Raw genomic sequence first — 25,122 nt, forward strand, 5'->3', positions numbered from 1 at the left:
GTCTCTTTCTAAATTTAGATACATGCACAAGTTGCAGAGTATAAAAAGGCTGTCCAAGGTTTTACTTGTATCGATGATACAACATTAAGTTGTATCGTCTACAGAAATGATGATAACCTTTCGAAGTCTTTCCTGAACATCTAAAAACCAGTTTAAACTCCGGCTGTGCTGTTTGTGGTGAAAGACATTTCTGAGATTCAAGCTCGCTGACTTATTGCTGCAGTGGTATTTTTGCAGGTCGCCTCAGGTGTTCATCTTACTTCAAGCTTCGGCGTGAGAAAAAAAATAGAAAAGACTTGTTCAGTATCAGTCCAACACAGCGTGGGTTGTGTCTGCAGCAATCACTGGACCGAGATTGACGACTACCTGTCCTGTCAGGGCTGTAAATCTCAGCAGAGTAATTAGTGAACAACTGTGGGTCTAGTAAAGAGAGACTGTGGCGTCTCTAATGGTGTGAACGCTGTATATCCTGAGGGGGCAGCGGATTTGCTTCGTCTGCCAAAGGTTTATCGCCCTGGTGAACAGGCAAGATGCACAATTGCTGATATGATAGTTTCACTATCCGGAGCTTCATAATTTACTTAGCCATCCTACAGAAGAGCATCATTAGCATCTTTTTGATGTAGTGGTTTTTTTTTTTCCTTTGTGGAAAAGTCTTTTACCAACTTCCCCTCTGGCTTTTTGTTTGCTCTCCACCAACTATTAAGGAAACATCTGGCGTTCTTGCTGCCAAATGCTCCAGGAGCAGAAAGCGGGAGCGGGTGTTTAGAGCTCTCTGTGCTCGTTGCAAAGATGTACATTAGCTAATGCTCAATTACAAGACTGAGAAATAACATAGGCGACTGGCATGAGTATCCATTTCCATCTAGACATTGTTTCAGGGTAACACAAAATACACAGGAATCAGACTGAAGGCAATTAAAAATTTTTAAAGAATTTTAACACATTTTTTGCAAGATGAATGATGTTCAGGGGTTTGCCCCTTTTTTTTTTCTTTAGCAGATCAGCTTTTTATAGGTGGAAATAAACAAGGCTTGTTTTTTTTTTTAGAATAATGCAGGTGCAAGTTTCCAAACAGTGAAGGTCAGACAGACTAAAGACCGACTGTCCTGGAAACACAGGCTGTGAAAATCACACTTCATGCTTTTACGAGCAAAAACCAGTTTTCCCGAGCACATTGTGTAAAGTCTTCCTTCAGAGAATGTGTTCCCCTCTGCCTATTGGCTTCTTAATCTGGCTTCAGGCAATATAAAGAAAGACTTCATGACATCAACTATTCATTTCCGTGTTTTGCACATTGCACACGTCGGTCACAGTCATCCCTTCATATTGATAAGAACAAATTGCCACGCAGAGTGTTCACCCTTCATTGAGAGCAACTGAAGTTCATTGTTTTGCTTGAAGACACGCCAGTAGTGGAGATAAAAGACCAACCTTGTAGTCAGAGGAAAACTCTCTTCTCCTGAGTCACAGCTTCACATAAAGAACACTTAACTTTTACCTATTATGAAAACAAAAGAATAAATAATGAAAAAGGAACACTAAAGCAGCTGGTGACGTGGTTTACAGCTTGAAATTATTGTCTGGGATACTGTGCTACATGGATTTCATAAACCTACGGTTAGACAGTAAAATTAGCTGGTACAATGGTGTGCGCCAATGAATCAGAGTGGTTGACCGCTGCAACATACTCTCACACACAAGAATAACAATCTCAAGGAAAGTCAGCCAAGAGGAGAGGAAGAACTGATGAGGCCACTTTAATGAGGGGTGAAGATTCTTCCAAGACACGTAACCAAGTCCAGTTCCACTGATTCAATTGCTCTGAGATGCCTCCTACCTGAATAAATGAGAGGATGCAGATAAAGATTATCTTGTTCATCATCCGCAGATGCCACCGAGGCCTTCAGGTTGTAAATAATCAAAGCTAACACAATTTAGCAGTTGTTGTAATAGGATTCAAGTCTGTGGAAAAAGTACAGAGAATGTGGTCGTGGGCCAACTATTTAATTTACCTCCATGGGAATCGTCTAACTATCTTAGCTGTGTGTAATACATACTATCCATTCAGTGCATTTGCCTTCATAAATAGGAACTATTGGGCATGTCTGCATCTGTTTTTGGACTCTTTCAAAAGGAGGCTCAGCCTGGAGCAAAGACGCAGCCATGGGAAGAATTTAACTCAGCTGCCTCGCCATGATTCTGATTTGCAGACTTTATCTGATTTCAACTTTGTGACTGACGATCGTCTTCATACTGATACATACTGAATGCTCTTCCTGCACGAGCATGCAGTTTAGTCCGTTTTATACAGGATCATAATAAACAGGCACATGCTTGTTAGGCAATAAGGGCAAATGATTCTATCTTTGTGACGGATTGGAGGCGTGTCCAGGTGTGAATGGACATTACTTCTATATTTCTATCTCTCTTTTCACAGCTTCAGCAGTGTTAAAGATATTTATACTGTTAGCCACATTCACACACACACACACACACACACACACACACACACACACACACACACACACACACACACACACACACACACACACACACACACACACACACACACACACACACACACACACACAAATGGTAACAGCAGCCTATGACAGTAAGCAGGAAATCCCAGCCAGTCAAAGCTTTATTTACCATTTGATTATGTAAAGCTAATGTTCAAGTTTAGTGTTTGTGTGTTTGTGTTTTAAAAGCTATGTTTGGCGCAGAGATATTTTTTGGGCACCTCTTGAAAGCACTGAATTTGAAAATTGTAATTTTACCATGAAAAGATTCTAAACCATGATGCACTTTTAATAATGATTAGAATACTGATGAGAATTGTTTTCAAGGTTCGATATTAAATTTGCTGTTTGTATCAAACATTTGTTAAAAATGCAGTTGAATCTAACATGTCTGTGTTTGTCTGCATGGTGGTGGTGATGGTGGGTGGGGGTGGTGGTGGTGGGGGCTGAAAATGGTGGTTTCGTTGAAAGGGGAGCGAGATGAGGGATCGTACCACCATCTTACTGGGAATAAAGGTGCTATTCATTACAGTAGCTTTAGTTGAGTTTATAGTTCTATTTAGCACCAGGTCTCAGTGTCTTCCCGTAATTTTGAGTTTGTCCTATGGTTACTGACTCATTCGTGGCTAAATCAAGATAATTTACTGTCAACTGCTCTTAGCAGTGTGCTGCATCACTTTATTTTGCCCAGTGCTTTTCTGTACATGCTTATATAATACATTTTTATATTTGCCTGGAAAGTAGTTTTGCCTGGAGAAAATATGAGGGACAAGAAAACCTGGCATCAGTAGTTGTGCCTGCAGTGCCTGGGCTTATGCGGATGATTTTTTAAACGCAGAATCAAACCCAAAACAGTAGCTTTGGGACTCTTGTGTGGAAGACAACCAAAGCGTTGAGCAAGTGGCCATCGTTCTACCTCTTTCCATCTGCGGTTCCAAAGCGTTTGATTTGGTACAAGCCCCCCCACACACACACACCTCCTCCCTCGTCTCCCCTTTTTCCCATCTGCAGTCCCGGGGAGTAATGGTAGGAAGCAGGGCTTGGCTGGAAGATTAGGAAGCAGGATGGATGGAACTGCTGCGGTGAGTGTTGTGGTGATGAAGTCAGTGTCTGGCTCGCATTTAAACTCCACCAGGCACATGTATTCATACAACAGCTACATTTCAGGCCAACATGTTTAGAACACATGAAGCGCTTTAATCCCAGACAAGTTGATCTCTTTGTTTTTTCCTCGTCTTTTCCTCGAGGCCGGTATTTAAAAAAAAAAAAGAGAGAGAGAGAGAGAAAATGGAGCACCGTGGGTGGTTGATAGTGAGATTGTCCCACTGATGAAATCACTGGCTGTATATTGACGGTCACGTGAAGTCTTATATGGGCCTCTAAAAGGCAAACAGTGGTCCAAGACCCACTGATGTTCTTGGCAAGCTCTTCCCTTACGTGTGCAGGAAATATTGTCAAGCTGGCTGAAAAGAGTGATGTCAAGGAATATGCCACACAGCATGCTCGTGTTTTATTGCCCCACAGAGACAGGCAGAGAGAAAGAAAGAGAGAGAGATAGCTTGGTGGGGGCAGTCCTTCATTCAAACCGTTTTTCATGTTGGTACGGCAGTAATGCAGGTCGACATGAGCTCCAACACGACTCTGCCCCATATATGAAAATCTGCCGATGTCCAGCTACTTTCTCCCCTCAAAGTAAAGTCATCACGAGTTTTAATGGCACGGCTATTCCAACCCAGGACACAGAGGTAAAAAGTGTCAGCAAGAGGTTTTTTTTTTTTTTTTTTTCATCAACAAAATTGTCCCACATTATTATCCGTGTGCCATTTTGTCATTAATCCACTCTCACCTTTTTTTTTTTCCCCCTTGACCTACTTTTGAAGAGATTTTTATTTATGTATACCGCACTGCTGCCATGGCAACAAGTAAATATTGCCGTCTCATCATTTTCATCTGTGTGCAAGTAATTTCCAGAAGGGCATATTGTGATGTCCGCTGTTAGAATATACAGCCCGTGCATGTTGATTATCACATTTGTTGGCAGTGGGGACCGTACGGAGCAGGGAAGTGAATATGTCATCTGGAAAACATACTTCACTTCCATAAATTCGCCTCTGCTCTCCAGCGTGATGTTGACAAAGTGTGTGCGAGCAGAAGCCGTTAATGGGTTTCAAGCATGCAGCCAGCATCTCTATATCCCAGCAGTTAGCGTAGAGGACAGCGGGGTGAGATCTGCATTTTAAGCATGAGCTCATCCTGCGTGAATTAATGAGGACAGTCTGAACGTTTTAACCAAACATGTTGGAAACTTTGTGGTGGAACAATAGATGTGTTAAGCTCAGACAGTAAGGATATGGTGTGGGACAATGTTCCCACGAAATTACTCACAGTTGGTACAGCCATCATTTATGGGAAACTGACTGTATTTAGTCTTTCCCCACCAAAAGACAAAACACTTTGCATTTTCTTTCGTCATTATATACCAGAAAAAGTTTCAAACCCTGGCTGATGAGGGCAGTCACACACTCCCAAACCGAATGACTAAGGCCCTGTTTACATGACAACAATGGACTGGAAATGGTTTTGCTTTTGCAATTTCATTTAAGAATTGTTTAACGTCGAGATGGCAACAACCACCGTACATACAGAAACGCCTAAGAGTAATACTTGTGTGACTGTTAGGCACACAGTGACGCTGAATGTGACTCAAATACGTTGCACTCTGGAAGACATTTTCAAAATGAGCCAGTTCTCGTGCCACTGAGCACCATTGTTATGTAAACAAACAGAATAAATGCAAAGATTTGCAATGTTCACTCTTTGAATTTCCCGAGAAGCATTCTTGTTGTTCAGTCTGATCAGGAAAACAAGAAAAGCCAAGGTTTTTTTTCTGTGATATGATGCTGTTGTCATGTTGCTTTTTTTTGTTTTTTTTTTGTTTTTCAAACATCCTGAAGCGTCATGTGGAGACGGTTTATTCACATGAAGCTCTGAGAGAAGAAATCAATCTAATGTGCCGTTCATCTGGACTCTGATTAGATTGGTGATGTAATCCCGTCTACGTCTGTGTTTACATGAAGTGTGCTCTCGATAAACGTAGTTAATCCAGCGAACATGTCTTTGATTGTGAATGCTGCAAAGAAATCCCACTCAAAACAAGCAAACTATCGATATAAAGGTGCTATATCATTTGTACATGAGGCTAAAAGGATCAGATGACAAATAGCTCGTATCGGGTGTTGTAGGTACACAGTATTTTGTGCTGCACATGAAGGGCTGTATTCCCGACAGTGCTCCTGAGGTCTGCTGCACACCCTCAGCAACACATTTCCCCTCAGCTCTCAGTCTCCACTTCACGGCATTACTCACCCCACACATGGTTACAGACAGTGGAGTTTGACTGGAGCATTACTCATGTTCATTACTGTGTCTGCCTTTTGCATGACAGCCCTTTGTGCAGTGTCAAAGAAAAAATGTCTGGGCAAACTGTGAGCCGACTTCCTGAGCGAAGAAAAGTTTTTGACCCCTTGGAAATGTGTAGTTTGTCTTGGAACTTGTAGGATCTGCTCTTTGGAGAGGGTCACCCCATGGGGCATTAGTTATATTAGAGAGTAGATTTCTAAGAACATTTTATAGCCATTTGAACCAACTTCTTGACCTTTTAAAGTGCCTCGCTGATTCAGTATCAGCTCGTGAAGTTTTGTTTTCCCCAACTTTCCTTTTACTTTAATGGTCATCTGATGCCATTTTCACACATCCACTGGATGTTGTGCTCATATTGCATTCCTTCGATGCCAGACTAACCCTGAGGGAAATATTTATCCCTCTAGCTACTAAGTACTCTGTGCTTGGTGCTGATTCTCTGTCTGCTGTTTGATTCTTCTCACATGTTTGTTTTTTTTCTGTCCGTCAAAAACAGGCGCCTGCATGTGGAAACAGATGAACCGAAATAGTAATGTTGCATGCAATAAAACAAAACCGTGAAAGATGCTAAGCTGTTGCATGGATACGGAGGGAATTTCAGTGTTTGTTAAGAGCTCCCCATAATTTATCATTGTCTCTGTCACTGCAGCTTTAAGCTGCTAGTGTTTTTATGAAGTTGTGATTGAGTTGTGTATGTTTTGAATATGGCCCATGTGGTCGATGACGATGGTTTAATTTCATTGGGAGACTTTAACTTGAGGAAACCTTCTAATCACAGGTTTGATTTGTTAGCGACATATTTTGAGCTCCTTCACGTGACAGACCAGCAGCGTTGGGCTCATTAGCGAACGAAACGTTCCTCCTGACATCCTGATTGTGTAAAGCGGTGGGGGACTTGGTTCCTGCAGCCGTCGCTCAGCCTAAAGCCTTCATTTTGACTAATGCTTAGCATTTTATAGAAGAGGGGAAACAGCCTTCAGTCAGCCTCTCAGTACATCACATGTGCTACAGGCTATTTGTGGGGTTTTATGAAACCTTAATGAATGACTAGTTCCCAGGTTTGTCTGCAGTCCTGCTGATCTGTTCATGTTTCCCTTTCCTTTTTTTGTCTTTTAATACTATTTTTAATGATTTGCTGCCACTACTTGCTCTGTTTACACGTATCAGTAAAAGTTCCAGTGGTAGAATGTCTACAGTTACTGCCCATGCTTCAGAGATATTAAAGACGCAGCACAGATTGTTCCCATTAGCTTTATGTGTACCATAGTCAGAAAGAATTAAGAGTAATGGCTGTTTGTTTGGAAAAGGAGTATCAGTAAACTGTATGGAAAATATAATGAGACATGTTGTACATTTCTGTATTCATTTGGGAGATGTAGGGATCCTGGTATAGTTGTGGGGAACGTTCGCGTGACAAGACATAATTTTAAGGCCCGACATGTCCAACTCCCACTTGCTGTCCTGGGCAGCCACATTGTTTTTTCCTAACAAAACGAAATGAAAATTTAAGGTTTTCATAGATTTTCATAGATTTTCAAGTGACTATTAACTCTTTATAGGTCTCTTTGATTCAAGAATATATACATATATATATATATATATATATACTTGAAAATCTATGAAAATCTATGAAAACCTTAAATTTTCATAAACAAGCTTAAGTGTTAAATTTATCAGATAAAGTCTCTTGAATAACATTAAACTGACTCAACATATGAGGCCTTTCTGTCCCCACAACAAGCTCCATCATGTTGGTGATTTCCACTTTGAGTCTCTCCCGGATTACTGAACTCCTCACTCTACCACAACGAGTGATGCCCGCCACCCTGCGGAGAAAACTCATTTCGGTCTCATTGTTTCAGTCATGACCCAAAGTTCATGACCATGGGTGCAGTCATGGATTTAGACTGAGCAACAGACAGAGAGCTTTACTTTACAGCTCAGCTCCCTCTTCAGCAACAGTCCGGTACAGCGACTGCATCACTGCAGCCGAATGTCCAAATCTGTGTCTGGAGGTGCTGATCCACATCCCAACCACTTCACACTTGGCGGTGAACTGTTCTAGTGAAGGCTGGAGAACCTCGTGATACGATGACAGGAAGATATCCTCTGCAAAAAGTAGAGATGTCACCCTCCAGCCCACCCATATGATGCCCTCGACACCTTGTCTTTGAAAATCCCAAAGAGAATGACAATTAAGGCACATCCGTGGCTGAGTCCAGCACGTACCTTGAACAAGTCCAGTTTAAAGCAGAGTATATGGATACAGCTCTCACGGCGGAAGTACAAAGACCCGATAGCCTGCAGCAATGGTTCTGCAACTCTCTCCTCCCTAAGCACCACCCACAAGACATCCTGGGGGACTTGGTCATAAGCCATCACCAAGTCTACAAAACACATGTAGCCTGGATTAGTGAACTCCCATGCTCCCTCAACAATCAATCTGTGAGAGGCTGAAGAGCTGGTCTGTTGTTCCACCGGTATCTGTGGAGTCTCCTTTTGTTTCCCCGCTGAGAGTTTCCAAGAGTTGGCTCCCACTCTCCTGTCCTCTCTTTGTCCTCTATTGAGACCACTAACCTTATCTGCCTGGCTGGAGGTAACCACCCCCCCCCCCCCACCCCCCCCCCCAAAAAAGCTACATAAAAAGCTCTTCTGCAAAACATGACCAAGATGTTTTTTATAGACTTGGAAAACAAAAGATCCCGAGAAGGCATCAGAGGATGTGTTGGCATTTCATACACCATAATAACAGCTATCCATGGATTGCTCCAGTAACGATGCTCAGAAAGGCCTTTCATTTCAAAAAAATGTATTTACTCCAAACTTGTGAATCACAAAACACAATACAAAACACAAATCCATAAAAAGAACACCTAAAAAGGAAGAAACACAGGAAAAATTAAAAAAAGTTCATTTGTTTTATTTATGTGTTTCCACATGCTCGATAAAGAGAGTTGGAGGAAGTTTAGGCTTATATAATCCTAACCGTCTGAGTACGTACTTATTATTGTGCAAGTATATGCTATTTAAAACTCACATTGTTAGATGATATATTCTCACATTCACATTCTTATATTTGTTTTTAAATGGACTACTATCTTTTTTTTTTTATCCACACTTAACATGTTTCACACATCATTTTGTATGTTTATCCCAAATCTCTGAACAGTAATTTAAAAATCTTAGTAATCAGTTTTAAAGATATAGAGTGATTTAAGGTGCAGAAATTGTTTTACTTTTGACAGGGCTGAAATAGTTTAGAATTATTTTATTTGTAAATATTTGATGTGAGGTTTTGCAAAAAATGATGTCATCAATTATTACCTCGACACATTTATTTTCATATATACCCATTCCAAGTTTACCACATTTACCGAGACCTGGACATCTTCACTTTCTTTGCAGTTTCCCAAAATAATCATTTTGGTTTGTTTGTTGTGGATTTATTGATATTATTTGGTTTGTTTCTGTCAAACCATTTTGAATTGACCAATTTCAGCTGAGATTGTGCAGCAAGAAGTTGCTGCAAATTTCACAAACCAGAACATTTGTGTCAGTATAACAGTAACAGCCCGTGTAACAGTATAAACGTTAATGTCTAGGATCAGAGGTGTCAAACAAATTGTTGTTCAGGGGTCACATAGAGCCTATATTCACCTTCAGACTTGTAAAATAGTACCATAATAACATTTAAATTTAAACTTTAAAGTTTTTTCTTTGTTGTGGTGCAGAGTATCCATGATAGAAATGTCTATAACTAAATGATACTCTCTGGAAATTGTTCCATTTGCTTGTTGGTTTGACCAGATTAGAGCTTCTTTTGGGCTGTTTTTGGCCCATGGGCCTTATGTTTGACAATTCTGTCTTCGGTGCATCATAAATGTCATGGTTATCAAGGTTGAATACCCTCTGTGGGACGCCACACATATTATCCAAACATTCTGATGATGTTCCTGTATCTGCACAAACTGTTTCCTGTTCTCGCAATGGCACCACACTGCCTTATTTAGTTCTAAAACGGAATATCCATGCAGATGAAAATTTCTAAACTATCTGCTGCAGAGATCCGTAATTGTGCAAGTTAGAGGATTTTATCATCCTCAACCATTGAAAAATATGCTTGTTTTACCTTCCGTACATTATTTTTTGAACTTCTATTTAGGAATTAATGGTAAACAGCATTTTCACTGGTATTAAAATCCCTTACAGTTTTCAAACTGCCTTCCTGCAAACATTAGTCTCTCCTTCCATACAAGCTAATGACCACATCACAGAAAGAGCACAAATCAAAGCAGCATGGAAACCACACACACACACACACACACACACACACACACACACACACACACACACACACAAACCCACAGCGAAGCATAAACAAACACATTTCTCAAGTGCAGCTGAGGTCAACTTTCTGTGACCTTTTTTATTCAGAGTTCAGTTTTGCAGATGGAAAACACAAGCTCTCCACTCCTTCAGCAGTCACAAGTGTATTTACAGTTATAAATAGAGGCTGAAGTGTTTCTCTGCTGAAGCAGCGGCTCCACATGTGGCAGTGATGACAGCTGAGAGAGGTGCCAGCAGTGATGAGGGCAAAACAGATGATCCCAGAGTGGCTTTAAGACCAAGCGAAGCGATTCACTCCATCGACTGAGCTATGGACGTTTGACCTGGGGCAGTGAATACTTAGTAGAGATTTCCTTTTTCCAAAGTGAACAAAGGTCAATGACTCATACGACTTCCTGCCTTCAATTATTTATCTGAAAACACTTAATTTGCAGCAGATTCGAACCAAAAGCACATTTGTTTTCATCTGCTGATGCTACCTGTTAGTACTGCTCAATACTGGGGTATTGTAGTGTGGGATTTTGTGGGACTCCTTTATTGTGTACGCTCTATATATACAGTGAGGGTTTAGGCTGGGATATATGCAGGGGTGCACTGGCCATCTGGCGTACTGGGCAGTGTCCCGCAGGGCTGGTGTCTCTGGAGGCTGGTCAACGGGTCCCAATCCAATCTAACTTTATTTGTATAGCACTTTTAACACAACAGCAAAGGTTGACCAAAGTGCTTCACAGTTCAAACTAAAAATAAAACAAAACAAAAAAGAGCAACAATGAGTTAAAATAAAAAAAAACAACAACAACAGGGCAACAGTGCGTTAAAATCACAGGAAACAGTGACTTAAAAACAGAGTATTGTCAAAGGCTACAAAAAGATATCTTTGTTGAAAGATAGAGAACAATTTTGCCGCTATTAACCCGCAGGTCCCTCTGCTGGACGCTCTGTGATACTTTCACAGATCAGACCACCTCATAGAGCCCCACGGAAAACAGACATATGCATCACATATTTCAATGATTTCAACAGACAACCCGTAAGACAACACCAGGTCCAGTGTGTGACCTTTTTCATGAGTCGGACCAATGACCGACTGAGTGAGATTAAAAGAATCAATTAGACTCAGAAACTCTTTTACCAGGGGTCTAGACTCACAGCACACATGAATATTAAAAACACCAACGATTAAAAACCTGTCATATTTCTAAACAACCTCTGCCACAAAATCAGCAAAGTTCTGGATAACAATCATTGTTAAACTTTGGAGGACGTAGACTACAGCACACAGAACCATCACGGGGAAATAAATGTATCTCAAAGAGCTGCAGCTCACAGCTGGAGCAGCTGTCAAATGGAACTTTACGTCAAAGAAAGGTTGACTCCGTCATGGAACGCGAACCGAGGTGAACCCGGAAATGTAGTATAAATTAAAATCCAAATGAGTAAAAAAAACGGGGAAACGGTGAGTAAAATTCACAGTAAACGGTCAGTAAACAGTGACTTAAAAACAGGGTAAAAACAAGGCCACAGTATCACAGTGCTCAATTACTGTTAAAGGCCAACGAGTACATGTGAGTCTTCAGTTGACACTTGAAGGACTCAAAAGACAGAAGTTCTAATGTGGAGAGGCAAACGATTCCACAGACGGGGAGGAGCCACAAAAAAGGCTCGGCCACCTCAACTTTAGACACTTGGGTTTTTGGAACAAGGTCAAATGCTTCTATGTACACGATCTCTGTTCAGGGGCAGCTGATCTATAGAGGGAACATCCAGGAGATCGAGTTGAAGTGAATCACTGGTTTTATTGTGATTTTAAAGTGTGGCAGTCAAACGTGTCAAATGACAGCAGCAATGGGAGAAATCCTCCGTTCTTGGGGAGCTACGTCATCCACGGGTGCTGAAGAAGCTGCTCCAGTGTGGATCTCTTCATGGGGTTAACTTCTAAACACCCGTCCAAGAAAGATCGACAGTCTGGAGGAAAAGAAGACCAAAATGAATCCAGGAAATTATGTTAAGATAATAAAAATAAAGATTTTGGGAGAATAAAGTATCATGAAACTAAATGAAAGCGTTTAGATACATGTATGAATGCATCCACAGAGTCATGAGCTTAAGTGGTGAGGCTTTTAAAAACGAAACTAAAGCTAAATGAGGCGTCCGCGGCTCTCCTACCTTCAGACAGCCCCGTGCGGATTCTCTGTCTCTCGGTTGTGAACAGCTTCGAATGGAACCTGGTGAATTCGTGGAGGGTGTCGTACAGGACGGCCCCCAGCTGCCACACCGTTGAACATGCTGGTGCGTACATGCCGTAGGTTTCAAACTCTGGAGGGACGTGACGCTTCGTACCTGAAGAGAACACAAGAAGGAGATGGAGAACGGCTTGATGCACCTTCATACTGAGTAACTTCTGCTCTGGTGACGGGCCACAGGTCAGACTCACCACCTGTTGACAATGAAAAAGGGGAAAATCAACTCACCACCGAAGGTGCGGAAGCCTCTCCATCGCCCCGCGATCATGCTCAGACCGAAGTCGATGATCCGAACTCGGGGGACGTCTCCTCCAGTCTCAATGAGAATATTCTCCAGCTTTATGTCTCGATGGAAGACGTTCTGATGCTCCAATTCGAGGAGAGCAGCCAGCAGCTGTTTGATGACGACCTGGGAGAAGAGACCATTGTTTATTATTAAAGTAAAGTAAAGTAAAATACACACACACACACACACGTACACACACACATGTATACACAGACGAAAACGAAACCTTCTCCGCCCAACTTTCTTTGGAGAAGCTAACTAGGAGATATTGTGAAGTGCTTTAAAAGTACAATTTGATTGACTTTGATTTACACAAGCAAATTCCTCAAGTTGTGACTAAACTGTTGCTGTTCCTAAAGGTTCAACAGAATGTTGAGAGCTTGAAGAAGCAATTCTCTGGATATCTACCTGAGCTTCCTCCTCTGTCAGTGAGTCGTCATTTTCCTGAAGGTAGTCCACCATGTCCATACAGGGGACGGGTCGCTCCAGGACGAGGACGAGCTCATCCTCCAGGTCATACCAGTCAAGGAGGGTCACAGGCGCAGATGCGGCCTGTGACCCAGCACGACCAGCCATGAGCTTCTGCATAATGGCCACTTCTGTTGGTATCTCTGGCTGTTTCAGGTCCTGAGAGCAGCAAGAGAGGGATGAAAAGCTTGGAGTGAGGAGTGATATATACAGAGTCTGCAGGTCAGTGCACATTTATAAATAATGCACACTTACGATCTTTGTATAATACACGTCTTCTCTGTGTATGTGTTTGATGGCGACCTGCAACACACACATGAAATGTCAGTTTGTTTGTTTGTTTTTTCAGCTTTCAGACTTTTCCTGACTGAAAATCTAAAATTGCACTTTGTTGTTTCACACATCAGCCATGTTTTCCTCAAAACTTCAAGACACCTCAGATTAAGTGACAGACGTTGCTGAAAACTAATACATGAATGTGTGTGCACATTTTGAAATGACCACAAGTAAAACTGGATAAAAAAGTAACTTTGATACTTACAGGAAGATCATCTGCCCGGCGTGTTCCAGCAAACACCTGTCCAAAGCCTCCACTTTTCAGCACCTTGTCCTGTTTGTATTTGGCTTCAAAAGTTGCCCCAGGTAAGGTGCTGCTGGTGCTGCTGGTGCTGCTGGTGCTGCTGGTGCTGCTGGTGACACTGGTGACACTGGTGCTGCTGATGGTAATGATGGTATTTCTGCAGCTGGCGCTTCTGGTCTTTCTGGCGCTGCCGCTGGTGATTGTGAAAACACCGCTGCTGCTTTCTGCAGGTGATAAAAACACAAAAACATGAGCATCATCAAGGAGAAGCTGAGATGTTCAAACATGACCAGACAAACCAGGACACCAGGTCAGGAAATACATGCTGGTGTTTATGTTCAAGGTCATTGACAATACATGATTACACTTATTCCAGCTCATATGCACTCAAACCATTTTCCATACCTTTAGATTGAAGTCGTTCAGCTTCTTCAACTCGCCTCCTTTTACCATCAGGCGTCTCCAGCTCCTGACCGATCTTTCTTTTCAGAGCCATTCTGCGCATCTCAGGTTTGATCGCAACGTAAGTGTGACCTGTGAATGGGCACAACATGATTAAAGACATGCAACAGATGAACAACTGCAAAAAAAGACAAAATTACCACAGAGGCATATAAAATGGCCTGTCTTTTGTCGTGTCAGAAGTTTTGCAGTTTAAGTAGAGTATGTATTGTACAAGATAAAGTGACAACAATTCAAGTGAGGCTCCAACAGAGATCTGTACAGCAACTGTTCATCTCCTCAATGAGGTGCCTCTGCCACCTGCTTTGTATGAGGATTTTCTTTCTGAAACTGTTAGCTGAACCATTAATAAAAATTGTATTAGCCTATTTCCAAATGTTCTGCACGTTTTGATGGGCTTTTGGTGTCCTAGGACAGTAATATTTGCGCCTCACACCTCAAAGGTACAAGAATAAATGGCTAACAACTGACCAAAACACTATAAAAGCACAATTAATTTCAAAAGTGGAAAACAAAACATGAAATTGACATTGTACAGTTAAAGAAACCACACATTACAACCAAATCAAGACAAAAAAAAGGAAAACATTAAACACGACATTACAGAGAATTAAAATGTTTTGAAAACAAAGATGTTAATTACCTGCTATGTTGCTGGATCTTCTGCTCTGAAACGCCGTAGAACTGGAACTGCCAAATCACCAGAACTGCCAAACAAATGGACCTTCCAGATCACCAGAACTGCTGTCAGTTGACTCTGAATATGGAGCTGTCAAAATGTTTGGACTGCCAAAGAACGATAACGGCCAAGTTCGCGTTTCTTTCCCGGATGAAAGGCAACCGTTGTCAGGCAACAGCGCATTGTGGGCGGGGCCTAAAAAAATAAAAATAAAAAGTGCAAAATAAACTATGCTTTTGTAAGGTCTTATATTTTCGCAAATTAATACATATGAGTATATATAAATATTTATATACATTAAAAAAAAACTTTCATTGTTTATTTATTTACAATTATTTAATTGATTTATATTTGTATCTTGTTTTGAAACTTGACGTTTTATTTTGGTCACTTCCTTTTTGGACCAAACTTCCGGTTCGCGAGTGTCCTCGAATGCCGCCAGACTCCGCTGATTGGAGGTAATCTGCTAAAAGTTGCTCCGGGTCTGAGAGCTAAACCACAGTTCAAAACAGTCTATAGGAGTTCAAACTCGTACTTTTAAGCTCACAGACATTATGCGAACATTACGGTACCTTGTGTGGACTTTTTGGGGTGTTTTATGTTTTGTACAGTGAGGAATGTCACATGTTGGAGAGGTCAATTTGAGCTAGGTGTGGAGCACCTGCACATTTTTTTTTTTATCTGCTGGAGCTCCCTCTTTCTCTTACAGATGTGCATGTGAAAAACCAGAGGTTTCAATGTACTGATTTCATTTTATTTTGCACTAAAAACTTTTCCAATAAATTCCTCTCCAGTGGTAAGACACGGTCTCCCGTCTCATCCCTTCACACAGGGATCCCTTCCACACACACACACACACACATATATATATATATATATATATATATCAGTGGCTGGCCATGCATTTCAACCTCAGGCCTTCACTAGTGCTGGTCTGAGTCAATCCACCCCTCAATAACTTTTTTATGGCTACTGAAACCATGTTACAAAGCAGAAATGCTGTATAAAAAGCATTTGCATCGCAGATACATACTCATGTAGCCAGAATAAATACCTTGAATGAAAATAAATCTTAAATTCACATCTCACTTTCTGCTGCAGCTCCTTTTCCCAAAATCTCTGGGGGTCGAGGAGGGTGACAAACGTCAAGCTTTCCGTAGTCTTGAAAGTAATGTGATGGTAAATAATATAATCCTGAATCCTGCCATGGAGTTTGTAGCTCAAGTAAATTGCAACTGACCTCTGTGCACTGAGTGCTGTGGTGCGTTCAAAGACCTCTTGGAAAAGTTCAATTTCAAAATTGTTTTGACAATAAATCTGCAACCAAATGTCTTTATCTTCCCCTTTAGTCATTGTAGGTTGACAAAACCGCTATCAAATAAACAACTATATTTTTGTTCGCGCAGCTCGCTACAGATGCAGCCAGCTAGCGGAGAATGATCTCTGACGATCCAATCAGAGGGCTTGAATACACTGACATCACGCTAGGACTTCTAGAAGGCCTTGGGTCACTAATATCAAAATGTGACTGGTTGAAGCAGCAGCTTGACCGACACTAGTTTTACGATGAGCGATAAGAAGCGGACAGACCATTTGGAATTATTTAATAAGTATTCATGGACAAATTATAATCAACATCAGAACTATTTCTTAGGCATGCAGAGAAGCCTTGAAGGCCCTGACAGCCCCACTGATATATATATATATATATATATATATATATATATATATATATATATATATATATATATATATATATATATATATATATATATATATATATAGTATAAAGTAATGCATTCATGCCTGACGATCAAAAATTTGTATTGCTGCTTCATTAATAACTGTAACAACATTTAATAGTATATAGGACATAAATGTTGTCTCTCAACAACAGATTAAATGTGATTGAATACAATGCAAAGTAAATTCACCATCACTACTTGTTTCTATACATAGTTATTTATTTTGTTTAATGTTTCTAGGTTTCAGGTACAATGCAGTTCACGTTCTGTGGCTCAGTCCTTTTTTCAAAGAGGTGATTCTTCTGCCAGACCACAAAACTTCACAAGTGCCAAGATGTGCCAAAAAAGCCTGGCTTTCTGAAAACGGCCACATCAAGTCTGCCGTGGAAATTGTGTGTGACTGGGATTCCCACGCCGTAATGCAGGAAATAACAGCCGCCTTCCAGCCAGCAGTGGAGGGATGCAGGTATGTTGTGGAATTATATATATAGTATAAAGTAATGCATGTATGCCTGAAGATTCAAAATTTGTATTGCTGCTTTACTAATAACTGTAACATTGTTTAACCCTGTAATGCCTGACCCCAGAAATAATGGTCAGAAAATTCAGATTTTTTGAATCTGGAACCTATATTAGGCCCTTACACATAATCTCAAAAAAAAATTCCAAAAAATTATTTGCAAATATGTTTTTCATTTTGTATCGTAAATGATACATTGGGCATTACAAGCAGTTCTGGCAATACAACAAAAATGTCAGCCTCTTTAGGCCTCTTTCTTTTTCTTTTATTATGAACAGTGGTAGGCATGAAAACATCAGTTAAGGCTATTTAACTAGAACAATAGCCTCTTATTTTTTCAAAATGCTACCTTTTCCCGTAACTTTTTCTTGTATTATGAACAGTAGTAAGCATGAAAATAGCAGTTCAGGCAATACAACAAGAATATCTGCCTCTTCATTTGTTAAAACTGTGACTGTTTCCCAAGACATTTCTTTTATGATGCCATGTGGTAATCATGGAAACAGTTTCTATCCTTGTTCAGGCAGAGATGGATGTTGCATTTTCCACAGCGCATATGGGAAAAGTGTCCTGTGCAGTTCTTGCACCTTTGTCGCTTTTCCCAGGATGAGAAGTGGTTAACCATATCTCTCCTCACATCTGGAGGCACACTGGTGGATCGCCACCTCCTCTGTGGTGGTGGTGGTGATGTTGGTGACTGTGGTGGAGAGGACCACCAGGACCATGGTCCACCAACCCTGACTTTTGCTTTTACTGCACTTACCAGGGAAATGCTAACCCATGCCTGAAATCTTCTCAGGGGCAGGACATTTTTCTCTTGGCCTTCAGGTCTCTTTGGTACAGGGACCAAGTATTGGTGAGTGCCACTGTGGCACTATGACACCAGATGTACAAGTACCATCTTCTGGTTTTGAAACTATATTTGTACAGGGCAGACCGCATAGCCATAAGATCCACACCCCCCATGAATCTGTTGTGTGTTTCCACGATGGATGGTCTGGGAACCAAGACATATTTATTGATCTTCCCAGTGTTTCAAGTGGTCTTGGGGAGTGATGCCCACAAAAGAGGACACCAGGTTGACGGGTTTGTTGTCACACCACCTTACAACTATTACGTTGGGTTGGTTGACTCTGTCATCCATGGACCCTCTTCCCTGTTTCCTCAGGTCTTTTTCATCCTTCATGCTGTACCCTTCTACCAGAACTGTTTTGTTGCCCGTGACCTTGTTAGACCCTCCTCTTCCAACCCATCATCAAGAGTTTTATCTTCCTCATTGCTGCTACTACTAGTACTAGAGTTCTCTCATTCAAAGCCTGCATTAGGGGCCCAATCTTTATCCAAAGCCTTATCATCTTCTGACATCAACTCCTCTACGTCACTTGAATTGCCATCAAGTAAGCATAGGACATCTTAAACGCTGTACCGTTTAGCCATATAAAGAAATATAGGTTTATCCATTTTTGAGTGCAATTATTTGTTGTAAATATCACATTTCAATCTGTATTATGTGTAATTGATTGATCAAAACATTTTTGTGACACACAATGATCAATATAATGCATATTGCACCAAGAAATAAAAGATAATAACAATTGGGGGATTTACTACTAAATTCCATTTTTTACCTGTAGTATCAAATTTGAACACAAATTTTATGCACGATTTTACTATATACTAAAATGCAAAAAAGTAAGTAATTATAACTTGCTTCAACAGATTAAGTACTCATGTTAGAATATTATTAAAAATTTCATAGAAAATGTCAATGGAAAATCAGAAAAATTCCAATTTTCTTGACCCTGATCCAGTGAGTTGGGGACCATCTGAAAGTGGCCATCTTGGATTGTCCACTGTGCTGTGTCTGAATTGTTGTAGTGATAAAGGTATCCACCAGGGGGTAGAAGACAAGTATCAGATTGGCTACAAGAGGGTTTTGAGTGAAGTTTCTACCATAGGGTGATGCAATAGGCCTCAGAAATGGTTGTATCAAATTTGATGCATTTGGCATTATAGGGTAGTATATAGGACATAAATATTGTCTCTCAACAACAGATTAAATGTGATTAAATACAATGCAAAGTAAATTCACCATCACTACTTGTTTCTATACATAGTTATTTATTTTGTTTAATGTTTCTAGGTTTCAGGTACAATGCAGTTCACATTCTGTGGCTCAGTCCTTTTTTCAAAGAGGTGATTCTTCTGCCAGACCACAAAACTTCACAAGTGCCAAGATGTGCCAAAAAAGCCTGGCTTTCTGAAAACGGCCACATCAAGTCTGCCGTGGAAATTGTGTGTGACTGGGATTCCCACGCCGTAATGCAGGAAATAACAGCCGCCTTCCAGCCAGCAGTGGAGGGATGCAGGTATGTTGTGGAATTGTCACATGTCATAGTTTACCATGACATACTAGTCTATGCTTGTGTGTTGTGAATTAAAATAGGAGAGTTTTTCCGACAGGCTTTCTAGGATATATAACAAGTTAACACACATTCTGTCAATACATTATGGTTGTAAATAGCTCATGACAATTCCATTTGACTTGTCCTGGCAGTTCACCTGTGCACCTCAAGTACTGAAGGCCAAGTCCTTCCAACAACAGCCGGGGTTCAAGTGCAACTCAGGCTCTTTGTTGCATGTCACACACACACACACACACACACACACACACACACACACACACACACACACACACACACACACACACACACACACACACACACACACACACACACACACACACACACACACACACACACACACAGCAACAAGACACATCTGGCTGGGACCTGGAACACAGAGGAAGACACCAACCAAAGACAGGCAATGTAACACATTACTGTCGTGGCTCATGTGTTTTGTATGTAACATGTTGTTTTGGTCTCGGAGTCGCCTTTATCATATAATGCACCATCAGCCATTGTGCTTTTAAGCCTTCCTTATTTCCTTCAAAGTAAAAGTTTCTCTGCTCTGGGCTCTATTTCTGTTGTTGTTTCTGCTTTCTACTAGTCACATGACCACCCAAACAACAAAAAAGTGGCTTATAGTCTGGAAAACATGGGACTCACTATAGTGGAAAGGTGTTCTTAAATGAAAAATCCAAAGTCATGCTTGTCGGGGCTTGAATCTTTTTTTTTACTTTGAATTGTCCACATGCGATTGTCTGTTGCTTGTCTTCAGTGTGCATTGCCTCTTAACAATCACCCTTGGACCAATACAGATGTAGAATAAGTCATGAAAATGTGAGTCTAATTAAAGTCAAATGGAACAAAACGGCAGTAAGAAAAAGTGTTGTCTATTTTATTTCTACAAACATTCATCAGTCATTTACAACAACAGGGACATGATGGTTTCATGTGCGGGAGAGAAGGTAAACATCGCGCTCGCCGATTTCAACACTGACGTCACATGTTGGAGCACCAACTGTGAATGTTGACACGAGGATGCTGAAGCGTTGATGAATGCAGGGCGGACGAGCTGTTTTGTTTAAACCACAGTGAAGAATCTGCTAACGCCGGCTGTGCTTCATATTCCTTAATAACTAATAGGTTTTTTTTCTAACACCGCCATTGTGGAAATGGAATCCAAACAAAAACAAAAAGGTCTGGTAAATCTTGACCGGTGTTCAAAATAAACAATAAAATCAGTGCTTGTTCACTTCTGTATTTCATTAGTGACAGTGATGATTTCAGGCTATCTGGGGTAAAGACTATAAAAACTTGAACAGCAGATTGTGTTCATCCGTAAATCTTCAACACTAAATGTTCTGCTCAGCAATCGTTAAAATGGATCCCACTGAAAGCAACATTTAAAAACTGGCTTTGTGTCGTCATGAAACACAGCCGGTAAGAAATCCTCTGTTCTTGGGGAGCTACGTCATCCACGGGTGCTGAAGAAGCTGCTCCAGTGTGGATCTCTTCATGGGGTTTACTTCCAAACACTCCTCCAAGAAAGATAGAGAACAATTTTGCCGCTTTTAACCGCAGGTCCCTCTGCTGGACGCTCTGTGATACTTTCACAGATCCGACCACCTCATAGAGCCCCACGGAAAACAGACATATGCATCACATATTTCAATGATTTCAACAGACAACCCGTAAGACAACACCAGGTCCAGTGTGTGACCTTTTTCATGAGTCGGACCAGTGACCGACTGAGTGAGATTAAAAGAATCAATTAGACTCAGAAACTCTTTTACCAGGGGTCTAGACTCACAGCACACATGAATATTAAAAACACCAACGATTAAAAACCTGTCATATTTCTAAACAACCTCTGCCACAAAATCAGCAAAGTTCTGGATAACAATCATTGTTAAACTTTGGAGGACGTAGACTACAGCACACAGAACCGTCACGGGGAAATAAATGTATCTCAAAGAGCTGCAGCTCACAGCTGGAGCAGCTGTCAAATGGAACCTTACGTCAAAGAAAGGTTGACTCCGTCATGGAACGCGAACCGAGGTGAACCCGGAAATGTAGTATAAATTAAAATCCAAATGAGTAAAAAAAAACGGGGAAACGGTGAGTAAAATTCACAGTAAACGGTGAGTAAACAGTGACTTAAAAACAGGGTAAAAACAAGGCCACAGTATCACAGTGCTCAATTACTGTTAAAGGCCAACGAGTACATGTGAGTCTTCAGTTGACACTTGAAGGACTCAAAAGACAGAAGTTCTAACGTGGAGAGGCAAACGATTCCACAGACGGGGAGCAGCCACAAAAAAGGCTCGGCCACCTCAACTTTAGACACTTGGGTTTTTGGAACAAGGTCAAATGCTTCTATGTACACGATCTCTGTTCAGGGGCAGCTGATCTATAGAGGGAACATCCAGGAGATCGAGTTGAAGTGAATCACTGGTTTTATTGTGATTTTAAAGTGTGGCAGTCAAACGTGTCAAATGACAGCAGCAATGGGAGAAATCCTCCGTTCTTGGGGAGCTACGTCATCCACGGGTGCTGAAGAAGCTGCTCTAGTGTGGATCTCTTCATGGGGTTAACTTCTAAACACCCGTCCAAGAAAGATCGACAGTCTGGAGGAAAAGAAGACCAAAATGAATCCAGGAAATTATGTTCAGATAATAAAAATAAAGATTTTGGGAGAATAAAGTATCATGAAACTAAATGAAAGCGTTTAGATACATGTATGAATGCATCCACAGAGTCATGAGCTTAAGTGGTGAGGCTTTTAAAAACTAAACTAAAGCTAAATGAGGCGTCCGCGGCTCTCCTACCTTCAGACAGCCCCGTGCGGATTCTCTGTCTCTCGGTTGTGAACAGCTTCGAATGGAACCTGGTGAATTCGTGGAGGGTGTCGTACAGGACGGCCCCCAGCTGCCACACCGTTGAACATGCTGGTGCGTACATGCCGTAGGTTTCAAACTCTGGAGGGACGTGACGCTTCGTACCTGAAGAGAACACAAGAAGGAGATGGAGAACGGCTTGATGCACCTTCATACTGAGTAACTTCTGCTCTGGTGACGGGCCACAGGTCAGACTCACCACCTGTTGACAATGAAAAAGGGGAAAATCAACTCACCACCGAAGGTGCGGAAGCCTCTCCATCGCCCCGCGATCATGCTCAGACCGAAGTCGATGATCCGAACTCGGGGGACGTCTCCTCCAGTCTCAATGAGAATATTCTCCAGCTTTATGTCTCGATGGAAGACGTTCTGACGCTCCAATTCGAGGAGAGCAGCCAGCAGCTGTTTGATGACGACCTGGGAGAAGAGACCATTGTTTATTAGTAAAGTAAAGTAAAGTAAAATACACACACACACACACACACACACATACACACACACATGCATACACAGACGAAAAAGAAACCTTCTCCGCCCAACTTTCTTTGGAGAAGCTAACTAGGAGATATTGTGAAGTGCTTTAAAAGTACAATTTGATTGACTTTGATTTACACAAGCAAATTCCTCAAGTTGTGACTAAACTGTTGCTGTTCCTAAAGGTTCAACAGAATGTTGAGAGCTTGAAGAAGCAATTCTCTGGATATCTACCTGAGCTTCCTCCTCTGTCAGTGAGTCGTCATTTTCCTGAAGGTAGTCCACCATGTCCATACAGGGGACGGGTCGCTCCAGGACGAGGACGAGCTCATCCTCCAGGTCATACCAGTCAAGGAGGGTCACAGGCGCAGATGCGGCCTGTGACCCAGCACGACCAGCCATGAGCTTCTGCATAATGGCCACTTCTGTTGGTATCTCTGGCTGTTTCAGGTCCTGAGAGCAGCAAGAGAGGGATGAAAAGCTTGGAGTGAGGAGTGATATATACAGAGTCTGCAGGTCAGTGCACATTTATAAATAATGCACACTTACGATCTTTGTATAATACACGTCTTCTCTGTGTATGTGTTTGATGGCGACCTGCAACACACAAATGAAATGTCAGTTTGTTTGTTTGTTTTTTCAGCTTTCAGACTTTTCCTGACTGAAAATCTAAAATTGCACTTTGTTGTTTCACACATCAGCCATGTTTTCCTCAAAACTTCAAGACACCTCAGATTAAGTGACAGACGTTGCTGAAAACTAATACATGAATGTGTGTGCACATTTTGAAATGACCACAAGTAAAACTGGATAAAAAAGTAACTTTGATACTTACAGGAAGATCATCTGCCCGGCGTGTTCCAGCAAACACCTGTCCAAAGCCTCCACTTTTCAGCACCTTGTCCTGTTTGTACTTGGCTTCAAAAGTTGCCCCAGGTAAGGTGCTGCTGGTGCTGCTGGTGCTGCTGGTGCTGCTGGTGCTGCTGGTGACACTGGTGACACTGGTGCTGCTGATGGTAATGATGGTATTTCTGCAGCTGGCGCTTCTGGTCTTTCTGGCGCTGCCGCTGGTGATTGTGAAAACACCGCTGCTGCTTTCTGCAGGTGATAAAAACACAAAAACATGAGCATCATCAAGGAGAAGCTGAGATGTTCAAACATGACCAGACAAACCAGGACACCAGGTCAGGAAATACATGCTGTTGTTTATGTTCAAGGTCATTGACAATACATGATTACACTTATTCCAGCTCATATGCACTCAAACCATTTTCCATACCTTTAGATTGAAGTCTTTCAGCTTCTTCAACCCGCCTCCTTTTACCATCAGGCGTCTCCAGCTCCTGACCGATCTTTCTTTTCAGAGCCATTCTGCGCATCTCAGGTTTGATCGCAACGTAAGTGTGACCTGTGAATGGGCACAACATGATTAAAGACATGCAACAGATGAACAACTGCAAAAAAAAGACAAAATTACCACAGAGGCATATAAAATGGCCTGTCTTTTGTCCTGTCAGAAGTTTTGCAGTTTAAGTAGAGTATGTATTGTACAAGATAAAGTGACAACAATTCAAGTGAGACTCCAACAGAGATCTGTACAGCAACTGTTCATCTCCTCAATGAGGTGCCTCTGCCACCTGCTTTGTATGAGGATTTTCTTTCTGAAACTGTTAGCTGAACCATTTATAAAAATTGTATTAGCCTATTCCCAAATGTTCTGCACGTTTTGATGGGCTTTTGGTGTCCTAGGATAGTAATATTTGCGCCTCACACCTCAAAGTCATCAAAGGCACAAGAATAAATGGCTAACAACTGACCAAAACACTATAAAAGCACAATTAATTTCAAAAATGGAAAACAAAACATGAAATTGACATTGTACAGTTAAAGAAACCACACATTACAACCAAATCAAGACAAAAAAAAGGAAAACATTAAACACGACATTACAGAGAATTAAAATGTTTTGAAAACAAAGATGTTAATTACCTGCTATGTTGCTGGATCTTCTGCTCTGAAACGCCGTAGAACTGGAACTGCCAAATCACCAGAACTGCCAAACAAATGG

Source organism: Blennius ocellaris, assembly GCF_963422515.1.
Source record: "Blennius ocellaris genome assembly, chromosome: 7".
Taxonomy (NCBI): domain Eukaryota; kingdom Metazoa; phylum Chordata; class Actinopteri; order Blenniiformes; family Blenniidae; genus Blennius; species Blennius ocellaris.